The sequence below is a fragment of the Mus pahari genome, chromosome 3 (assembly GCF_900095145.1).
Source record: "Mus pahari chromosome 3, PAHARI_EIJ_v1.1, whole genome shotgun sequence".
NCBI lineage: Eukaryota > Metazoa > Chordata > Mammalia > Rodentia > Muridae > Mus > Mus pahari.
In genome coordinates, this window is record NC_034592.1 from 25757675 (window position 1) to 25763261 (window position 5587).

Here is a 5587-nt window from a genome sequence, read left to right on the forward strand (position 1 = left end):
AGAAGGAAGTAGGGGTGGGAAGGAGGAAGGTGGGGAGAAGGGTGGGTTTACTTCTCCCGCCTACCCCTTAACACTGAAGATGCCTTGCGTAAGCCCCACCCATCCAGTTCCTGCTTTATAGTTCACTGGATGTGTGGAGGTATATGAGCTGGCCCTGAATTCTCTTAACACTTAAAAATGGACCGCTTGTCTTCAGCCGGACCTCTAAGGTTCATGGGGCTGTGAGACCTGGGGCATGTTGCTTGACCTTTCTGAGCTTCAGTTTCCTGAAAATGAAGACATTGCATGTATGTGTGGGCTCAGCGAGGCAGGGGAAAGTCCTTTTGCGATGCTGCTCCTTAGCTGTTCTGCACTCTGCCAGGACAGTTTCCACAGCAGAGGACCCAGTCAGAACACAGCAGGCTCCTAACCATACCCTCCCCTCCAAAGGCTTCTGCTGCTCAGTAGAGACCTCCACTCTCCACTGCCTCTTAGAAAGCGGCCCTCATGCTCCTGCCTCCGCCCTGCTTAACTTTATTTCTCCTACTGTCTGCTTCCCGGAGAAACTCAGACTTCCCGGGGTGGGGGTTAAGCTTTCTTTCTTTCTTTTTTTTTTAAAAAAACAACAGTTATCAGTGTGTGCCCGCACATGCCACAATCCACAGTGTATGTGTGCACATCAGAGATAACTTGTTGGTGCCAGTTCCCTCCTCCCAGAGGCAGGGACCAGCCTGGCTGCTCTGCGCTGGTGACCATGCTGGTGACAGCAGTGTCCTAGAACCAGGTTGCCTAGCAATAAGCTGCTGAGACCAGCAATCTGTCATCTGCTTCCAGTTCAACCACTCACCACCTGGGGGACTTAGCACACAGGCCTCATTAAAGCCATCTAAGAAATGGGCACATGGGTGGCGTGATGCCGCCCTCACAGTGGCTGAACATCAGGAGGCAGGCAGGGGGAGTATGATAGGTGGTGGGCCTGATTACTGTGGACTCAAGTAGACTAGTTAACTGAACATACTCAGCAGGATTCTGTCCCGTGCCCAGACATGTACAGCAGATTAATGGACAGCTGGCAGGTGCTTGGGAATACAGACAGCCTAGAATACTCACTCAAGAGCAGCAATACCTGTCCCAGCCATGAGCATCCCTTCTTGAGGGGAAGTGGGAGTCACCTTAATTGCTCCCCAGAGAAGTTTGGACATCCTAGTAGGGTTGTTAAGTATTCATAGATGAAGGCGGTTTTTGTTTTTGTTTGTTTTTGTTTTTAACACACAACACTTAATGTGAATTTGGAGGACATGGGGAGGTTAAAGACAATTTGCTGGAGTTCTTTTGTTCCAACGTGTGGGTCTGGAGGATCAAACTCAGGTCATCGTCCCCGCAACGCCCTCCCCCCCCCCCCCGCCCCCAGGCCCCTGGGTATTTGGCTGGCCCCCAGTGGAGCCACTTACTCCTTCTAAAACCTTCTGCACACTGATGCTTGACTGGCCTGGAGTTCCCAGGAAGGCAGTATCCCCAGGAGATACGGGCACTTTGGGGGCAGGGACTTGGATTTATCCTAGGTGCCTACTTCTGGAACTGTAGTGGGCACTATTTGTACACTGTTTGTACTATTGTACACACTGAGTGATATATATATTAAAGACAGCATCTCATGTAGCCCAGGCTGGCTTGGAATTTGCTATATAGACAAGAATGAATGAATTTCAGACATTCTTGCCTTAGACTTCCTAGTTCAGAGATTACAGGTGCCCAATTTCCCTAGTGCTGAGATTAGAAAAGCATGCATCAACTGAGCTTCACCTCCTGCTGCACTCTGTGGATGGGTCAACTTCAGTCCTGCTAGGGCTGTGATAGGAGCAATGTCAGCTGATGAGGAATCCGTGGGTGTGGGGAAGGGTCCACGAGTTGGTTACCCAGTCAATCTGCATTTCATAAAGTCTAGAGCCCGCGCAGAGGGGTTCAGTGCCCAGGACTTGGAGTCTGATGTTCAGACTTCCAACCTGAGCAGGACGATCAGGCACCCAGGCTGGGAGCGCGCCCCCGGCGCCCCCTAGCCTGCGTGGCGGCCGCGCGCACGGGCGCAGGGGGCGGCGCGGCCCCGCGGCGGGGAGGGGCGGGCGCGCGGGCGCGCGCAGAAGCGGCGACTGAACCCAGCGGACGAGCTGCGGCCGCAGCGCCGCCAACTCGCGTGTGACCTGCGCTCCGCCCGTCGCCGAGAGAGCCGCCAGCGCCGGTGAGTGGCCTGGGACCGGCGAGGGGCGCGGGCCAGGGCGTGGGGCCGTCACCCGAGGCGTTGTGGGCGCGCGCGCGTGCCCGGGGAGTCGGCGGGGACGCCCGCAGGAGGCCGAGGTGTCCGCGTCGGGCTCCATCCGCCCTGCTGCGCGGGAGTGCGTGCGTGTGCACATCAGGGGCCCCGGCTGTGAGTTTGGGGTGGACCAGTGCGGGTGGACGGGCTCGGCTTCGGTCTATCCGTTTATCGAGTGTTTACCGTGGATGCCAAGGAGTACGTGTGCCCACGTGTCTGAACGTTCCCGAGTGAGTGTGTGCACACGTGCACGGGCAAAGTGTACAAATTCCATACGAGTGTGTGTTTAGGATCCAGGCTGTGCACTCCACACTGCAGGCCAGTGTGTGTGTGATGTGCCGGCTGACCCTGTGCAGAGAGAGTGCTGGGCCGGATTCTGTGAGTCCGCAGATCCTGGTGGAAGTCGCTTAGCCCGGCCTTGGCAGGACTCTGCATGGCCACGCAGGCTGAGGAGGGGGCTGCGCAGGACTTGAATTGAGGTTTTCTAAATATGTCTTAGTTCCCTGGCTTTGTTCGTGGCTGTCTCTAGCTAGGCCAGATTTGGACTCTGTTCCCCATACCCAGGGGATAGGCCCTAGGGAGAGACCCAGGGCCCCAGATACTTGTCCTCTCTGCCTGCTCCTCTAAGTTAATCATATTTCCCTGATTTAACCGAGCCCCAGAGGCCGTAACAAATGGGTGACAGCATGCTTGGGACACATCCTCTAAGGGCTGCCCGTGAAGTTTTGATTGGCAGTTTGTGCATGTGTGTTTGAAAGTTTTAACTGCTTTAGAGAAAACTTTAGAAAGTTTATGTTCAGAGCTTCACTCCACTTGCAAAATGCAGGGTGACTTTTTGAGGGGAAAATGTCCTCACAGGAGTCTGGTGTGTGTAAAAGGGCATGCTAAAAACCCTATTGCTAATGGGAGAAGAATTTCATTGAATGGGTGCCTGACTCCCAACAGGAGAAACTTAACCAGTGAACTCTGGACATGGTCTTCCAGAAGACAAAACCTGGAAGGAAACAAAAAAAAAAGACTCATGTTCTTCTTTTTCCTCTTTGTCCCGAAAACTGGAGAAGAAAAAATATCCCCACCTTCTGGATGTGTTGAAACTGTTCCCCTCCCCCATCAGGGCCAGGCTCTCCCTGGATCCCCCACCCCCAAATAAAATATGCCTGTGGGGAGCGGAGGAGTGAGTCACTCTCTGGCAGAGGGCCCCACGGCAAACATTTGGGAAGGTTCTTGCCTAACTTCCCAGAAGAAAAGGCCGGGGATTTAAAATGGTCCCTGTGGTTGTGAGCCTCCGAGCCCCGTCTGCTTCAGAGATGACTACAAAAGTCATTTGCTGTCTTTTAAAAGCCCAAGTCTCAGACTTAAGCGTTGTCCAGGATTTCGAGTTGTTTAGGTTTCCAGAAATGGAGATGCTGGCTTCCCCAGGTGGCATATGGTGTGGGAAAGGAGGAGGGTACACAGTTGAATCGTTTACAGAGGACCTACTGTGTGCTGAGAGGTTCTGGGGGGTCCTTAACTCTCCTGGATTCCACTCTGATTTTAGGTTTGTGCCCAAGGCATCTGAATCATAGAGAAATCAAACATGTGTCCCAGGCCACCAGGGGGAGGGTGGTAGCCGAAGTCTGAGCCACCTGCCTGCCTTCTAGGCCTTCCTCCTTCACTGGGCCCAGGACTTGACATTTGACTTCCTAAGCTGTACAGCCTGGGCACTAAGGAGTTGAACACTTCTGTCCTCATTAGGGCTCACCGTAAGTCAGAGGTTATCGTCTCTATTATACGAGGAAACAGACACTAGCAGAGATGAACTGGCTGGCATACTTTTGGGGAGGTAGCACCATGACCTGTTTCCCCCATGACTGAGGATGCGCCCCGTGCTGGGCTTGGTCACAAAGTTTGAAGTTATTTTTCCTTTTCCCCACCAAGACTGTAAGATGAGCACAGTTACGGTGTCCATTCTGTAAATGAAAAAACTGGGACACAGAGAGGCTATAGAATAGTGGTAGACCCAGAATTTGAACCCAGGTTTGTATAGACAGAGTTTAGTTTCCCTGTGAACTTGTAAAGTCCATGTAAGTTGATAGATGGCAAAGTCAGGATTTAAATTCGTATCTCTGATTCTAGGACGGGCCGGCTACCTTTATTGTGTTTTGTTCTTCTGGCCTGTTGTAAAGTCCAGCGATTTATGACAGGCCAGGTTCTGCAGGCCTGCCTGGTTCCAGAATTTGGGGCGAGGTCCTCCCAAAGGCTGCTGAGCCACCAGAGTGAAGGTACTTACCAAATGCCGAGGATGGCCAAACCATTGTTAAAAGGAGAATAATATTTCTCTCCTCTTCTCAGGTTGGACCAAGGAGGGAGGTGAGGGTGGAGGACTTGGTGAATCATTCAAGATTAGATATGGGTTACAGCCAGGTGTGGTGGCTCACGCCCATAATTGTGGCTGAGGCAGGAGGATTGCTTTGAGTTCTGGGCCAGCCTGGATTTACATAGCAAGTACCACGTGTCCCAGGATTAAACACCGAGATCCCATTTAAATAAATAAATTGATTAAATAAACACATAGATACAGGTTGGAGACAAAGCTGGACACGGCCCCAGAAAGAGCCCAGCCTCTGACCTTGTAGGGAGGTGGAGAGTGATCTCCTCAGATCCTTATTCTCCATTCTGAATCTCTGACACAATCATTTCTGCAAAGACTCCTTGTCACCTGTCGTTCAGAACTGGGTCCACCAGTTCACTTCCTCATTCACTTCCGTTTCTGGTGTTTCAGAAGAGGACTGTGTGTAAGTGAGGACCTGCGTGGTTTGGGCTCTGCCTGCCCAGCACTAACAGGAAAAGGTCGCTCTTTCCCTTGCAAGAGTGTCATTTGCAGAGTGCTTTGCGATGCAATGCCTAAATGTAAGGTGTGAAGTAATAGATGGGCCGGGGAGGCGCAGCCACCGCTCTGGCATTGATAGATTCCTCTCCATCTGGCCTATGACTTGCGGAGGTAAAAATAGGCCTTGTTTCTATGTTTTTATTTATCTAATTTAATTTTTGCTGATGTCATCATAGGCAGCAAAGTGCATGCACTTGGGAGTTTGCTGGTCCTTAGGACGGGCTCTCAGAGCAGGGGGATTGTGGAGGGGCCATTGAGGGTGGACTGGGTTTCTATAAAGGGTTCTGAAGTTTTTGAGTGGATGATCTCCTATGTTCTTAGCTTAGTTCTGTCACCCAAGTAAGAGATCTTCTGTCTGCCCGTCCTTCCTTCCTTCCTTCCTTCCTTCCTTCCTTCCTTCCTTCCTTCCTTCCTCCCTCCCTCCCTCCCTC

At 52.1% G+C, this 5587-nt stretch overlaps 1 protein-coding gene across 3 annotated transcripts in view; it reads left to right on the forward strand.

Moving 5' to 3' along the window:
- The first annotated feature begins 2129 nt into the window (after nt 1-2129).
- Nucleotides 2130-5587, forward strand: part of Nek6 (NIMA related kinase 6) — a 71578-nt gene continuing 68120 nt past the window's right edge. Inside the window, exon 1 of one of the 3 annotated variants that reach the window (XM_021192081.2) lies at nt 2130-2215. The gene's annotated coding sequence lies outside the window, so the exon portion shown is untranslated. Of the gene's footprint in view, nt 2216-2241; nt 2402-2496; nt 2518-5587 lie in introns of those variants that run through there. The other 2 variants (XM_021192078.1, XM_029536444.1) reach the window with 2 other exon arrangements.